This window comes from Somniosus microcephalus, chromosome 5 (assembly GCF_052327205.1).
Source record: "Somniosus microcephalus isolate GS21.2 chromosome 5, FLI_Smic_1.0, whole genome shotgun sequence".
NCBI classification, from domain to species: domain Eukaryota; kingdom Metazoa; phylum Chordata; class Chondrichthyes; order Squaliformes; family Somniosidae; genus Somniosus; species Somniosus microcephalus.
Window position 1 is genome coordinate 119,006,174 of NC_140991.1, and position 17,763 is coordinate 119,023,936.

At 48.4% G+C, this 17,763-nt stretch overlaps 1 protein-coding gene across 6 annotated transcripts in view; it reads right to left on the reverse strand.

Moving 5' to 3' along the window:
* ddc (dopa decarboxylase) overlaps window positions 1–17,763 on the reverse strand; it is a 237,719-nt gene that overhangs the window by 52,594 nt on the left and 167,362 nt on the right. The gene's annotated exons all lie outside the window — the stretch shown is intronic.

Genomic DNA, 17,763 nt, shown 5'->3' on the forward strand with positions numbered 1-17,763 from the left:
GAGCGAGGGAGCCAGGGTCACTGGTTAAGGGAGACATTGATGACAGGGAGTAAGGTGTGATAGAGGGAGTTCTTTTTTATCGTGATCTCTCCTACAGTGCCCATTCCTAATCGGTGCTGTGCAGCTGGAGCTCTGTTCAGGAATTCCAGGGTGAACTTGCGGGGCATGAGCCTGGAGCACAACTTTTCCAGAAAGTGGGTGCCCAATGCATTGAAGCACATTGTGAACATCTCGGCTCCAATGTGGCATGTGGGATAGGCACTTAGAGTCATAGAGTTATACAGCACGGATAGAGGCCCTTCGGCCCATCGTGTCCGCGCCGGCCATCAAGCCCTGTCTAATCTAATCCCATATACCAGCATTTGGTCCGTAGCCTTGTATGCTATGGCATTTCAAGTGCTCATCCAAATGCTTCTTAAATGTTGTGAGGGTTTCTGCCTCCACAACCCTTTCAGGCAGTGAGTTCCAGACTCCAACCACCCTCTGGGTGAAAAAGTTCTTTCTCAAATCCCCTCTAAACCTCCCGCCCTTTACCTTGAATCTATGCCCCCTAGTTATTGACCCTTCTACTAAGGGAAAAAGCTCCTCAGTATCCATCCTATCTATGCCCCTCATAATTTTGTACACCTCAATCATGTCCCCCCCTCAGCCTCCTCTGCTCCAAGGAAAACAAACCCAATCTGCCCAGTCTCTCTTCATAGCTGAAGCGCTCCAGCCCTGGTAACATCCTGGTGAATCTCCTCTGCACCCTCTCCAAAGCGTTCACATCCTTCCTGTAGTGTGGCGACCAGAACTGCACGCAGTATTCCAGCTGTGGCCTAACCAGTGTTTTATACAGCTCCATCATAACCTCCTTGCTCTTATATTCTATGCCTCGGCTAATGAAAACAAGTATCCCATATGCCTTTTTTACCACCTTATCCACCTGTTCCGCCGCCTTCAGGGATCTGTGTACTTGCACACCCAGATCCCTCTGACCCTCCGTCTTGCCTAGGGTCTTACCATTCATTGTGTATTCCCTTGCCTTGTTAGTCCCCCCAAAGTGCATCACCTCGCACTTTTCCGGGTTAAATTCCATTTGCCACTGTTCCGCCCATCTGACCAACCCATCTTTATCGTCCTGCAGACTGAGGCTACCCTCCTCGCTATTTACCACCCTAACAATTTTTGTATCATCCGCGAACTTACTGATCATACCCTTTACATTCATATCCAAGTCATTAATGTAGACCACAAACAGCAAGGGACCCAGCACCGATCCCTGTGGTACCCCACTGGCCACAGGCTTCCAGTCACAAAAACAACCTTCGACCTTCGACCATCACCCTCTGCCTTCTGCCACTAAGCCAGTTTTGTATCCAATGTGCCAAGGCACCCTGGATTCCATGGGCTCTTACCTTCTTGACCAGTCTCCTGTGTGGGACTTTATCGAAGGCCTTACTGAAATCCATGTATACCACATCCACTGCGTTACCCTCATCCACACACCTAGTCACCCACTCAAAAAATTCAATCAAATTAGTCAGACATGATCTTCCCTTGACAAAGCCATGTTGACTATCCCCGATTAATCCTTGCCTCTCCAAGTGGAGACTAATTTTGTCCCTCAGAATTTTTTCCAATAATTTTCCTACCACTGATGTTAGGCTCACTGGCCTGTAGTTCTCCGGTTTTTCCCTACTTCCCTTCTTGAATAATGGTACTACATTAGCGGTTCTCCAGTCCTCTGGCACATCCCCTGTGGCCAGAGAGGTCCTGAATATATGTGTTAGAGCCCCCGCAATCTCTTCCTTTGCCTCACACAGCAGCCTGGGATACATTTCGTCCGGACCTGGGGATTTATCCATTTTTAGGCCTGCTAAAACCGCCAATACCTCCTCCCTCTCGATGTTAATATGTTCGAGCATATCACAGTCCCCCCGCCCTATTTCTATGTCTACATCGTCCTTCTCCATAGTGAAGACAGATGCAAAAAATTCATTTAGAACCCCTCCTACATCTTCCGGCTCCACACACAGATTGCCACTTTTGTCCCTAATGGGCCCTATTTTTTCCCTAGTTATCCTCTTACCCTTAATATACTTATAAAACATCTTAGGATTTTCCTTTATTTTGCTCGCCAGTGTTATTTCATGGCCCCTCCTTGATCTCCTAATTTCTTTTTTAAGTATCCCCCTGCACTTTTTGTACTTCTCTAGGGCTTCCTCTGTCTTTAGCCTTTTGTATCTGCCAAAAGCCCTCTTTTTCCTAATCCATTCTCGTATATCCCCTGACATCCAAGGTTCCCTGTGGTTTTTGGAACCACCCTTGACCTTTACGGGAACATGTTGCCATTGTATGATCTCAATCTCCCTTCTGAAAGCCTCCCATTGCTCCGATGCGGATTTTCCTACAAGTAGCTGATCCCAGTCCATTTTGGCCAGATCCTGTCTTATCCTATTAAAATCGGCCTTCCCCCAATTTAGAACCTTTATTTCCGGCCCATCCCTGTCCTTTTCCATGACCACCTTAAATCTCACCATATTATGGTCACTGTCACCAAAGTGCTCACCTACTAGCACTTTTTCCACTTGGCCGGCCACATTCCCTAGAATTAGGTCCAGTACCGCCCCCTCTCTTGTAGGACTTTCTACATGCTGGCTTAAAAAGCTCTCCTGGATGCACTTCAAGAATTCTACATCCTCTGAGCCTTTCACACTCTGACTATCCCAGTTAATATTGGGGAAGTTGAAATCCCCCATTATTATTACCCTATTATTTGCACATTTCTCTGAGATTTGCCTACATATCTGTTCCTCTATCTCCCCCTGACTGTTTGGAGGCCTATAGTACACTCCCAGCAAAGTGCTTGCCCCCTTTTTGTTTTTAAGCTCCACCCATATGGCCTCATTAGAGGAACCTGCTAATATATCATCCCTCCTTACTGCAGTAATTGACTCCTTAATTAATATTGCGACACCCCCTCCTCTTATACCTCCCCCTCTGTCTCGCCTGAAGATTCTGTACCCCGGAATATTGAGCTGCCAGTCTTGCCCCTCCCTCAACCATGTCTCCGTGATAGCAACAATATCATACTCCCATGTGTTTATCAACACCTTCAGTTCATCCACCTTATTTGCAAGACTCCTTGCATTAAAATAGATGCCATCCAGCTTTGCCCTTATATATTTGCCCTGTCTACCAAGCTGACTTGTTTTTTTCTCTATAATTGACAGCACATCACCCCCTATTTCAGCTCCCCTCTGTATCCCATCCCCCTGCCAAGTTAGTTTAAACCCCCCCCCCCCCCAACAGTGCTAGCAAACCTCCCCGCAAGGATATTTGTCCTGCTCTGGTTCAGGTGCAACCCGTCCGACTTGTACAAGTCCCACCTTTCCCAGAAGCAGGCCCAGTGATCCAGGAAAGTAAAACCCTCCCTCCTACACCAACTCTTTAGCCACGCATTCATCTGCTTTATCCTCCTATTCCTATACTCACTAGCACGTGGCACTGGGAGTAATCCAGAGATTACAACCTTTGAGGTCCTGCTCTTTAATCTGTTACCTAGCTCCCTAAATTCTTGATGCAGGACCTCATCCCCCTTCCTACCTATGTCGTTGGTCCCAATGTGGACCACGACCTCTGCCTGCTCACCCTCCCCCTTAAGAATGCCCTGTAGCCGCTCAGTGACATCCATGACCCTGGCCCCAGGGAGGCAACAAACCATCCTGGAGTCACGTTTGCGGCCACAGAAACGCCTATCTGTTCCCCTTACGATAGAATCCCCTACCACTATTGCTCTCCCACTCTTTTTCCTCCCTTTCTGAGCAGCAGAAGTGTCCCTGGTGCCAGGAAGCTGGCTGCTGCTGCCTTCCCCTGGTGAGTCATCCCCCTCAACAGTATCCAACTTGGTATACCTGTTTGAAAGGGGGAATGTCCGCAGGGGTTCCCTGCACTTCCTGCCTGCCTCTGTTGCTCCGCCTGATGGTCACCCAATTTCTTTCTGCCTGTGCAGCCCTACTCTGCGGCGTGAACAACTCGCTAAACGTGCTATCCACGACCCTCTCAGCATCGCGCATGCTCCAAAACTCATCCACCCGCAGCTCGAGCGCCGCAATGCGGTCTACAAGTAGCTGCAGCTGGATGCATTTCCCGCACACATGGTCGTCAGGGACACCGGCAGCGTCCCTGACTTCCCACATGGAGCAAGAGGAGCAGAACACGGGTCTGAGCTCTCCTGCCATGACTTACTCCTTTAATTAATTAAAAAATTTATTCAACACCCCAGTTACAGGTATACTCTAGGGCGCTTTATTTACCAACTGTCCCCACTACAACACAGAGACCCTAGAAATTTAACACCACAGAATTCAAGCTTGTATTGAAAAGAGAGAAATACTCACCAACCAATCACTTACCTGCTTCCTGCTGACGTCACACTTGGATTACTTTTACCTCTCTCCCGGAACCTGGATTGGTATGCCTCGGGCTGCTCCCTCTTATACTCAGCCGCCTCGGGCTGCTCCCGCGCAGGTCCGCTGCTTCTCCGGTCTCGGGGCTGTGTTTGAACTCTCCTGGGTTTTGGCGCTCTCGCTCTGCTCCCGCTGAGTTTGAACTCTCCTGGGTTTTGGCACTCTCGCTCTGCTCCCGCTGTGTTAGAACTCTCCTGGGTTTTGGCGCTCTCGCTCTGCTCCCGCTGAGTTTGAACTCTCCTGGGTTTTGGCGCTCTCACTCTGCTCCCGCTGTGTTAGAACTCTCCTGGGTTTTGGCGCTCTCGCTCTGCTCCCGCTGAGTTTGAACTCTCCTGGGTTTTGGCGCTCTCGCTCTGCTCCCGCTGTGTTAGAACTCTCCTGGGTTTTGGCGCTCTCGCTCTGCTCCCGCTCTGCTCCCGCTCTGCTGAGTTTGAACTCTCCTGGGTTTTGGCGCTCTCGCTCTGCTCCCGCTGAGTTTGAACTCTCCTGGGTTTTGGCGCTCTCGCTCTGCTCCCGCTGTGTTAGAACTCTCCTGGGTTTTGGCGCTCTCGCTCTGCTCCCGCTGAGTTTGAACTCTCCTGGGTTTTGGCGCTCTTGCTCTGCTCCCGCTGAGTTTGAACTCTCCTGGGTTTTGGCGCTCTCGCTCTGCTCCCGCTGAGTTTGAACTCTCCTGGGTTTTGGCGCTCTCACTCTGCTCCCGCTGTGTTAGAACTCTTCTGGGTTTTGGCGCTCTCGCTCTGCTCCCGCTGAGTTTGAACTCTCCTGGGTTTTGGCGTGCTCGCTCTGCTCCCGCTGTGTTAGAACTCTCCTGGGTTTTGGCGCTCTCGCTCTGCTCCCGCTGAGTTTGAACTCTCCTGGGTTTTGGCGCTCTCGCTCTGCTCCCGCTGAGTTTGAACTCTCCTGGGTTTTGGCGCTCTCGCTCTGCTCCCGCTGTGTTAGAACTCTCCTGGGTTTTGGCGCTCTCGCTCTGCTCCCGCTGAGTTTGAACTCTCCTGGGTTTTGGCGCTCTCGCTCTGCTCCCGCTGAGTTTGAACTCTCCTGGGTTTTGGCGCTCTCGCTCTGCTCCCGCTGAGTTTGAACTCTCCTGGGTTTTGGCGCTCTCGCTCTGCTCCCGCTGAGTTTGAACTCTCCTGGGTTTTGGCGCTCTCGCTCTGCTCCCGCTGTGTTAGAACTCTCCTGGGTTTTGGCGCTCTCGCTCTGCTCCCGCTGAGTTTGAACTCTCCTGGGTTTTGGCGCTCTCGCTCTGCTCCCGCTGTGTTAGAACTCTCCTGGGTTTTGGCGCTCACGCTCTGCTCCCGCTGAGTTTGAACTCTCCTAGTGTCCTGAGTGACACTAACTCTGCTTAGCCAAATTTCAATACATTTTGTATCTGCTTACAGGAAAAGGCCGCACATAACAGATAGAAACAAATCTGCAGTGGACGGGGCCCTCTCAACTGTCGCCCAATTATGCCCTATGGGGAGAGAGACAAATTCTGGGGCTGGAGGTCATTGAGAGAATGTGGGTGGCGAGGGAGTTCAGAGTTCGTAGGACTCTTTGTTTAGTATCTTTTATCTCCCTACTTACTTGTTCAGTGACACACAAGCATACATTGCACCATAGCAGCATAACACATACTTTGCCATGTAAACTCTGTGAAGAATTATCTTGATAGAATTCTAATATTTATTCTTCTGTATGTATAGATGCAGAAAAGCACCACAAGGCAATGACTGCCATATCCCCAGAACTGTATTAGCACTCGCGTCATTCACTCCAATAGTGGAAAGTACTAGCACTGCTGCAACCACCAACGTTCTCTCTAAGCTGCGCGGCCGCATGGCCATGCAGCTCTCTGCCGGTCCTGCGCAGCCTGGGACCGGCTTTTTCAATGTTAAATTTTGCGCATGCGTGAAACTGTGAATGGGCCGCGTAGTCCCTTAAAGGGGCCACGCACTCAAATAAATAAATAAATAAATAAATAAATAAAAATAAAAAAACATTGACAACCACTCTGAGTGATTTAGCTACAGGAAACTTTGGTTTATCCGGAGGTTGTATGTCCGGAAACCTCGATCTAATGGCAGAAATCAGCAGCCGTTTTGGTTAGGTTTTTTTTCTTCTAGCATTTTTTTTTTTTTTTTTAACAGTCAGGCTCTGGAAAGCGTCTCTGTAGCTTAGCAACAGCTTCAGAGATGCTTCCAAGGTACGGGCCGAGTGTTTACAAGCTGTTGCTAAGCAACAGTGTTTGTTGTCAGATACGGAGATTAAAACCTCCGTATCCTTCAACATTAGCGCTGGTCTATCTGGAAGTTTTGATAGATCGGCAGCAGCTCGGTCCCATCGGTGCCGGATATCGCGAAGTTTCCTGTAGTGAGTTTCAGAAGGCAGCACTGGGTGAGCAGCTGAAATTGAATGCAGACAAGTGTAAATACTGCACATAACAAGGAAAATAGGCAAAAGGTGCACTCCATGAATGGTGCTGAAATGGCTAAGGATGAAGCTGAAAGAGATATAGGAGTCTCAGTAGACTTGAAACTAAACATGTCCAACCAATGCAGAGCAGCAATCAACAAAGTCAACAGAATGTTGAACCACATAGTCAAAACAGCAGAATAAAAGTCAAAGGAGGTTGTTATCAAATTATACAATATTCTGATCTGACCACACCTTGGGTACTGTGTCCAGTCCTGGTCACTGAGACACAAGGGAGTCACGAGGCTGATCGGAACATAGGAACAGGAGTAAGCCTTTCAGCCCCACGAGCCTGTTCCGCCATTCAATTTGATCATGACTTGATTTACCTACCTTGGTTCCATATCCCTCAATACCCTTGCCTAACAAACATCTATCAGTCTCAATTTAGAAATTTTCAATTGACATAGTCTCAACAGCTTTTTGGGGGATAGAGTTCCAGATTTCCACTACTCTTTGTATGAATAGGTGCTTCCTGATATCACCCCTGAACAGCCTAGCTCTTATTTTAAGGTTAAGGTCCCTTGTTCTGGACTCTCCCACCAGAAGAAATTGTTTATCTCTATCTACCCTACCAAATCTCTTAATCATCTTAAACACCTCAATTAGACCACCCCTTAATCTCCATACTCAATGGAATACAAGTCCAATCTATGCAATCTTTCCTCATTACCAAGAGGAAAGAGGCCATCTAAGGTCATTTGCAGAAGGTTATGGGAAGAGATTGCAGAATCTGTCACGGCCACCAGTGTGGTCCCAAAGACCTGGATCAAATGCCGCAAAAAGTTTAATGACCTCACACAGCTGGTCACGGAGAGTGAAGGCTTCAGCAAATGCCATATCCCACCATCTGCACCACAAGCCTCACACACTGCTCAATGCACCACACCCCCAGCACACTCCTACTAACATTCTCTAGCTATCACACTTACACCTCACAATCATGACTTCACTTCACCCTCACACACTTACCACTGCTGCAACACTCACACCCACCTTGCACACACTGACAGCTATTCAACCATGGCAGGCACATCACTCAACCATATTGCACCATGTTCACTGACACACTTCCCTTTCTCTTGCAGGCCAAGGTGGCACATAACAGGAGGGAGCAACGACAGGCGGGAGGCAGCCAAGCCAAAATTGAGAATCTGATGGACCTCGAGGAATCCATCCTTAAATCATTGGAGGGGCAGTGACAGAGTCAGTGGCCAGCGGAGAAGATGAAACCATTGCTGATGATGACGGTATGGTCGTACCTAATCCTTCTTCTCATATCTCACTTCCTCCTCAACCCTCAATCTCTTCTCGCTTACAAGCTGCTGATGGTGTATGCATGGATATCTTGCTTTCCCCCTACCCCTCACCACAACCCGATCCTTGTGTCTTTCTGCTTTCAGATACCCAAGAACTGCAACCAGCACAGCCTGTCCCTCATCATCATCAGCAAACTGACAGAGGAGGTGAAGAAGAGACACCAGCACTCCATTTGACACTCGCAGACACCAGCTCAGAAAATGGCACTGTGTGGACTTTATATGGTAGTATAGAGGTGGGATCTGCACGTGGTGAGTCACCAGCATGAGTGGGCTGCAGCCAGGCCGGGGGAAAAGAGTAGCTCAGGTGCCAGCTCCCTTGAGGGCAGGATCGCGCATGAATTCTCCTCCATAGGACTCAGATGATGACCTCGATGGGGTGGCATTCAGAAGAAGGGTGATGGGCATGCACACGGAAATGCTAGGCGCAATGGCAAGCCTGCCAGACAGCCTCTTGTCAGCATTAGGGAGCATCGAGGAGTCAGCTCTATCATTGCATGGAGCTTTGCTTAGAGCTTGGAGCACATGATTTCCAGGATGGAAATGATGGACAACTCCAGGAGAGACCTTGTGGACCCACTGATGATGCTGGGGAAGCACTGCGTAGGAGCACTAGAGTAGGTAAAGGGTGTGATGGACGATCTTGCAGTTTCCATTGCAGCACAGGCGGAAGCGACCCAATGTCTCAGTGCTGCAGTGGAAGCACAGACTGCTCTCCTGCAGGCTCAGCTTGCTGCCACGCCAGCTCAGACTGCTGCCATCATCATGGGTTTACAAGTGTCGAAAGGGACTTGCAGGGTGACACAGCAGGCCAGCAATCTGTCCTCCAACAGATTACTAGGAATGCTGCTGCACCGCCGCTGGGAATGGCAGTGGGTCTGTGGAGCAAGAACCTGCTGTTTTCTCTTGGGATGACAGCATTCCTACTGCCACCATGCCACTCCGCCATTGTCCTTGCCGCTGCCAATTAGCCAGCCAGCCCAGACAGCTGCTGCCCATGCCGAGGTGGTGCAGTCTACAGCCAGGCCTTCTAGGCCCAGAGCTGCTCGAGGTCATCCTGTAAGGTCGTCTGTTGTCTCCCCCACTGAAAGTCAGCAGCCTTCCACCAGCCATGCTGGAGCCACTGGGGGAGCACTGCGCAGGAGCACTAGAGTAGGTAAAGGCACATGAAAGACAAACACTGTGGCCGTGATTTTACTAACCGTGGCGGGTGACGTCAGTGGCGGGTCCCGACCCCGCTGTTGTCTTCATCCCAGCCTCTAAAATGAATTTCCCTTGGCTGGGCTTGTTAAGCCCACCCAGCGCTTTTCTCGGCCAATTAGAGGAGGCGGGTCTGGTGACATCATTTGATGACGCGTCATCAGCCAGATTCCTTAAAGGGACCATGGCCAAGTTTATTTCGACATTTGTGCTGTCAGTGTTCTACAGCATTGAGGTGCTGCAAACACTGACAGTGACTGCACAGAGGCAGAGGGCTGCACCTAGGCTCTCCCATGATTCCCTCCGTATGCTTATGAAGGTAGTAACAGCATGCAGGGAGGTCCTCTTCCCTTCCCATGGGCAGAAGAGACCTCCCCAGGAGATCAACACAGCCTAGTTGCACATTGCACAGGAGGGCACATGCAGAGATGTGGTCAGGAGGACCTGGGTGCAGTGCCGCAAATGTTTCATTTATCTCAGTACATCACAAAACATTAATACAACGCCACACTCAACGTAATCCTGCTGTCCCTCTCATCACATCCCCATCACTCTGCCTTCCCGACCCTACTCCTGCACATCCTTACTCTCACCAACTTAGCTTGCACCTCCACACATCCCACTCTATCTACATGATCACATCCCCATCTCACTAGCCACCCCTCACGCTCACCCTCATCCTAGTGCAATCATACCAACTAACAACACACAAGGGTAGGCACTTGTGTGTTTTATGCAATGTTCATGTAAAGTTTCTGTTAATGTGGTGTCAAATATTGAACCTTTATTTTCAACACTTTGCATTCTTGGACATATTTGTGTGCATCTTGAAAGTGGCTTAGTGAGTTGCAGTGAATGGTGAGACATAACGGTACCCCCCACAATGGTGATGAGTGTGAAAGGAATGGCTTGGATATTGTAGGATGCTTTATGGTGTTGGTGTGAGGTGGTGCCAACCTGGCGCATCATGTGGCAGCCAGGGTGTACAGCGTCAAGTGAAGTAAATCTGGCCACGGTGGCACGACCCATTCAAATTTCCACGTATGCGCGTTTTTTCCATTGTGAAGCCGCTGAGTGGCTGCACAGCTTAATGGGAAGATTGATCAGGACATATGGTTTTTCCATCCATAGCAGGGGGAACATCATGGGCAGGCATCCACAATGTGTGGTCTGAGCACAACAGACCAGAAAGCTCCCAATTTCAATCCCTGTTCTGTGGAGCTAGCTGATCTCAGCCAGGTAAAAGAGCCACAATTTAGCTTTAGCTTTAAAAGAAAAAATGAAAGACTTGCATTTCTATAGCGCCTTTCACGACCACCGGATGTCCTAAAGTGCTTTACAGCCAATGAAGTACTATTTGAAGTGTAGTCACTGTTGTAATGTAGGAAATCCACAGCAAGCTCCCACAAACAGCAATGTGATTATGGACAGATAATCTGTTTTTTGTTATGTTGATTGAGGGATAAATATTGGCAGGACACTGGGGATAACTCCGCTGCTCTTCTTTGAAATAGTGCCATGGGATCTTTTACGTGCACCTGAGAGAGCAGACGGGGCCTTGGTTTAATGTCTCATCTGAAAGACAGCACCTCCAACAGTGCAGCGCTCCCTCAGCACTGCACTGGAGTGTCAGCCTAAATTTTTGTGCTTAAGTCTCTGGAGTGGGACTTGAACCCACAACCTTCTGACTCAGAGGTGAGGGTGCTACCCACTTTTTTTAAATATATTATTTATTGAACATTAAAAACATTTACAACATCATGATCATTCCATTTTATCATACAAATCCATTCCGTCGCTCTGCACAGCCATTCCTCCACCACACATTAACATCAAAACCTGAAGTTTAATTTGTCTCCCATAACATATACTAATCTATTGTACTTTAAAATTTGATCAGTAATCATGGCTCCGAATAAGGGAAGTGTGCCTGATAATCCCCCATCATTTAATCTCCGGCCCTTCCCTCCTCTCATGCTCTTTCCCAACTTTTCGGGCAGCTGTTGCTTTTTCCTGCAGCCTCTGGCTCTTTTTTACCTCCTGTTTGAACCTTCCCTGCAGTTTCAGCCTCTTCCTTACATTAGGTTTGGGCCGAGGAGCTGCCCCTTCTCCCTCCTTCTGCCCCTCACCAACCTTTCCCTTTTCACACGATGCCACCCCACCCCCCACTTCCATGTCTCTGTCCCCCTCTGACTCCTCACTTTGGAGCTCTTCAGTAACCTCCCGTCCCTGCTTCCTGTCAGATACATAATCTCCCTTAGAGAGTCTTCCTACTATCGCGGTTTCTCCAGTAGTGCCACTCCCTTCGGCCTCATCTCCACCACTGACCCTTGCTCCCTGATCCTTCTCTCTCTGGGACAATGGCGCACCTATATTGCTCCCTTCTGGCGTCTTTGTCTCGCCACTCCCGTCCTGCTGCCCCTTTAAGGCTCCTGCCTCTTGCACCCACTCCTTATCTTGCCTCCTCCCACTCCCCAAGATGTCCAACTCCCTGTCTTTCTTTGGAGTACTTACACTTACCCTGCACCCCGCTCCCGCCTCCTCTCGCCCCGCGGACACCAGATTCTTTAGGGAGAGCCGATTGTATTATGGTTCGACTCTGCCCTCGACCCATGCTGCCCGCTGCTGTCTTTGTCCTTTTCAACCGTGCTTGGTGTGTTTCCCACCATATCCATCCTGTTCTCTGCTCTGTAATTTTCTGCCTCTTCCTGCGCTTTTCTCCTTCCATTCACCAGCTGTGTCCTCCACCTGCTCCGCTCCTCCAGCCGCTCCACTCACACCTCCTGTTCTTTCTCCCATTTCCTCATCACTCAAGGGGCTTCCTTCTGCCTCACACTCACAATGGGTGGGGCTTTTGTGACACACCCCACAGCTCTCCACCTTGCAGCACTGAGCGATGTGTCCAGACTCACGACAGTTATAACAGTACAAGTCTGGACAGCTTCTTACAAGATGGTCGTGTCCAAGACAATAATAACAAACCTTCACCTGGTTATCATGCAGTTCCCGGAAGTACTGCACTCCTTCCATTGGCTCGAATTTCATGCAATACGGCAATGACTTCAACCCCCTCTGGGAACCGCACCTTTACATAACAGGTTCCATCTGCTACCCACGTTCCTGGATAGTATCTCCTCTTTATTGCCGAGCAAATTTTAATGTCCCACGTCTCCAACTATTTCATTAGCACATCATTCTCAATATAAACTGGCAGGTTTAAGAATGAGACTACCACTTCTTCAGACTATAGCAGAGATACCTCCAATAACTTATCTCCAATCTTCAAACTCAGTAAAAGTCTTTCCACCTCCTCTCGGTCCTGACTGTCACCTCGAACCCAACATTTGGCTTTTTTCAGCAGGCAAAGCAGCTTCCCTCGCCACAATCCTCATGTACCGCCTGGATAATCCCTTCTTAGGCAGTCCCTCGGAACCGAGGATGACTTGCTTCCACATTAAAAATGAGTTCGCAGGTGACTGATGAGTCCGATGTGGGACCTACAGTCTCTGTCACAGGTGGGGCAGATGGTGGTTGAAGGGGCGGTTGGGTGGGGTGCTTGGGTTGACGTGCGCTGCCTGCGCTTGGCTTCTGCTTGCTCCCGGCGAAGAGACTCGAGGTGTTTGGCGCCTTCCCGGATGCTTCTCCTGGATAATATCTATCGTAATCTGGGATGTTATGATTAAGGTTATCCACCAGGTGGTGCTGTAGCCAGTGCTGCCACTAGTTAAGGTCAGGGGGTTGCTTCCTGTCAAGGTCAGCAAAGGTGGAATGCCAGGATGCAGGCCTGTTTTGTTTGCTACACAGTTGTTAATAAAGTACTCGTGCTAATTCTAAGATATCGCCTCTTTGAGTTCTTGTTCCACTACATGGATTTATCACATTTGGCGACGAGGTAAAAAGGACCCTGAATAAAGAAGAGAAGTCTGCCGGGACTTTTAAACAACAAAATCACGAGCTAAAGTTAGCTACCAGTTGGAAGAGAGCATGGCTGCCACGGTAGGAACGGTCTCCGCTTTTGATATTCAAGCACAAACCTGGGAGGAATACTGTGAAGTGTTGGGTTATTTCTTCGAAGCAAATGAAATAAATGCCAGAAAAAGGAAAGCCATTCTGCTTAGTTCAGTAGGAAGCCAGACCTACACTTTGATGAGGAATCTGCTCAGTCCTGAAAAGCCTGGAGACAAATCATGTGTTGAATTAGTGGCCTTGCTCAAAGAACATTTCAACCCCAAGCCTAGTGAGATTGTACAGCAGTTCAAGTTTAATTCAAGGAACAGAAAAGAGGAAGAGAGTGTAATGGACTATGTCGCGGTGTTGCGTAAATTAGCACAAGATTGCAATTATGGGAACAACCTGAAGGAAATGCTGAGAGATAGGCTAGTTTGCGGAATAATGGATGACCGAATGCAGCGTAGATTATTATCTGAGACTGGGTTTACTTATGAAAAAGCATTGGAACTTGCTCAAGCCATGGAGACAGCGAACCGAGATGTAAAAGAAATACAGGGTTCAGACAGGGCTAATGCTACGCAAGTTGCAGGTCAGGTTGTTGTGCACAAGTTAAACATGCGTCAGAAACCACAAGGTGAGCATGGGAAGGAATGTTATAGATGCAAGGGCGATCACCTGGCGAGTGAATGCCGGTTTCTGGAGGAAAAGTGCCACAAGTGTGGGAAACAAGGACACATAAAACGAGCATGCAGGGCAAAATCACCTGTGGAGGAATCCAAACAAAAAGGGGGAGGAAAGCAAAACCAAGGAAGAGAAGTGAAAAAACAGGGAGCACACCACATCAGCAGGGAAGCTGAGGAAGAAGAGGACATGTTCATAATGTATAGCATGTTAGAGAACATTCCAAAAGTGGCTTCTATCACATTGCGACTGACAGTAAATGACTCTAAGGTGAACTTTGAAGTCGATACAAGGTGCGGTGTAACCATAATGAACAAGGCAGAGTACTCAAAATTGTGGAACCGTGCAAAAGTTCCAGAGTTAAAGTCTTGCTCTCTGCATCTTAAAACATATACAGGTGAACGAGTAGCGACATTAGGTGCAGCTAATGTGACTGTGCAGCACAGGGACACAGTGGAACAGCTACCTGTAGTTATAGTATCGGGTACCGGACCAAACCTGTTAGGTCGGGGCTGGATAAAAGAACTTAAATTAGACTGGGGAGCAGTAAATCAAATAGATGAGGGCAAACAGTTGACTTTGCAAGAAGTGTTGAGTGAACATGAGAATGTGTTCAAGGAGGAACTTGGCACATTTAATGGCCCCCCAGCTAAGATTTATGTAGACAAGGAGGCACCGCCAAGGTTTTTTAAACAACGACCTGTGCCTTATGCCATGAAGCCAAAGGTAGAGGGTGAGCTTGACCGTCTATTGAGAGAGAACATACTGGAGCCAGTGAAATGTTCAGAATGGGCAGCTCCCATAGTACCTGTTTTGAAACCGGACAATTCGGTAAGACTCTGTGGAGATTATAAATTGACAGTCAATCGGGTGTCCAAACTAGAGCAGTATCCTATTCCCAAAACAGAGGATCTCTTTGCAAACCTGGCTGGAGGAAAGAAATTCACAAAGTTGGCTATGAGTCATGCCTACTTGCAGATTATACTGGATGATGAATCAAAGAAGTATGTCACCATAAATACACACAAGGGCTTGTTTACATATAACCGCTTACCGTTTGGTGTCTCATCTAGTCCAGCTATCTTCCAGAGGACAATCGAAGGTGTACTGCAAGGGATTCCACATGTTTCCATCTATCTGGATGACATTCTGGTGACGGGAAGAACCGACCAGGAGCATCTGAGCACTCTGAGAGAGGTACTACAGAGATTGGAGAGGGCAGGGTTCCGGCTCAAGAGGAGTAAGTGCACTTTCCTGGGGAATGAGGCAGTGTTCCTGGGACACAGAGTGAACGCCACCAAGCTCCATCCACTCAAGGAGAAGGTACAAGCACTGCAGGACATCCCTGCTCCTACCAATGTGGCTGAGTTAAAAGCTTACCTGGGACTGCTGAACTATTATAACAGGTTTTTACCAAACTTGTCAACAGTGTTAGCACCGCTTCACAAACTACTGCGCAAGGAGACACAGTGGCAGTGGGGAGAGGAGCAGGGGGTTTCATTTGAACAGTCCAAGAAATTGATGCTGTCGTCGGATGTGCTGGTTCACTACAATGAAGAGAAAGACATCATTCTCTCTTGTGATGCTTCACCTTATGGGGTGGGGGCAGTTCTTTCACACCGCATGGAAGATGGAACTGAAAGACCAATAGGGTTTATGTCCTGAAATCTAACACTAGCGGAAAAAAACTATTTCCAGTTAGACAAAGAGGGGTTAGCAGTAATGTTTGGGTTACAGAGGTTCCACAAGTACATATATGGCAGGAAGTTCACCATATGCACCGATCATAAACCTCTTATATCTCTTTTCATTGAAATGAAAGCAGTTCCACAGATGGTGTCACCCCGGATCCAGAGGTGGGCCGTGACGTTGAGGGCATATGAGTATGTCATCGTCTACAAGGCGGGCAAGTACCATGGGAACGCAGATGCCTTGAGCCGTCTTCCACTGCCAGGCACACCTATCCATGCAGCTCCAGAGGACAGAGTTTTGATGTTGGAGGACACTGACACGGCACTTGTGACTGAAGAGCAAGTAAGAACATGGACAGGTAAAGATCCAGTACTGTCTAGAGTTCGAGAATATGTGGTGAGGGGATGGCCACAGCATCCGGAAGGGGCTGACTTCACACCCTACAGTGTCAGGAAAACAGAGCTGAGTGTGCAGGATGGTTGCGTGTTGTGGGGAGCACGAGTGATTATTCCACAGCCAGCACGACAGTCTATCCTAGGGCAATTACATCACTGTCATCTTGGGGTCTCGCGTATGAAAGCCTTGGCTAAGAGTTACTTGTGGTGGCCAAAGCTAGATGAGATAGAAAATCTAGTCAAGACATGCAGCACTTGTCAGGCACACAGGAAGGCACCAGCAGTGGCTCCTCTCCACCCCTGGGAGTGGCCGGATAAACCATGGAGAAGATTGCACTTAGATTATGCGGGCCCATTCATGGGGAAGATGTTCCTCATAATAATTGATGCTCATTCCAAATGGATGGATGTTCATCCTGTTAATTCTGCTTCCTCTACTACTATAGACTGCCTGTGTCGGAGCTTCAGTAATCAAGGGCTACCGGAGATCGTGGTAAGTGACAATGCCACTTGTTTTATGAGTACAGAGACAAAAGAGTTCATGAGAAAAAATGGCATAGTGCAGGTGACCTCGGCTCCATATCATCCGTCCTCAAATGGACTTGCGGAGAGAGCCGTACAAACATTTAAAGAGATGATGAAAAAAAGTGCAGAAGGGAGTTTAGCAGCCAAAGTGTCACGCGTTCTGTTCAGCTACAGAATAACACCTCAATCCACCACAGGACTCTCTCCTGCTGAAATGTTATTAGGTCGTAGACTACGCTCCACTCTTGACCTTGTTCACCCAGAGCGAAAATGGAAAACAGACAAAACAAACAAAAAGAGAACCATGACAAAAGAACAAAGAGCCGAAGTTTTGGAGAAGGAGATGCAGTCCTTACCAGGAATTTCAGTTATGGATCAAAGTGGATTCCTGGCTTCATAGACTCAATGACAGGGCCAGTATCATACAAGGTCATGTTGGGAGATGGTAGGGTGGTATGCAGACATGTAGATCAGATACTTCACAGACACGGGGAAATTGAAATGAAGGTTCCAGATGCAATGGCTGAGGACAGGTTTGCCCCCAGTTATCCAAGTGCATCTGTGGTGCCACCACCATGGACAGAGACAATGCCACAGGAACATATTCTTCAAGAGGAAACCATCGTTGCAGAGTCTGATACTCTGATCACTGCTCAGGAGCAGCTGGTGACTTCACCACAAACAAGCAGGGACTTTACTATTAGACGTTCACAAAGTTCTCGCAAGCCACCAGAGAGATTGATACTGACCTGTTAGATTCGTCACGTATGGAACATAGTGAATGGAGACTTCTTATGTGACCCTTAGGAATGGTTGGTTGTTAAGAAATTCATACTGAAATCTTAAGGGGGGAGGAATATAGTAATCTGGGATGTTATGATTAAGGTTATCCACCAGGTGGTGCTGTAGCCAGTGCTGTCACTAGTTAAGGTCAGGGGGCTGCTTCCTGTCAAGGTCAGCAAAGGTGGAATGCCAGGATGCAGGATGCAGGCCTGTTTTGTTTGCTACACAGTTGTTAATAAAGTACTCGTGCTAATTCTAAGATATCGCCTCTTCGAGTTCTTGTTCCACTACATGGATTTATCACAATATCAC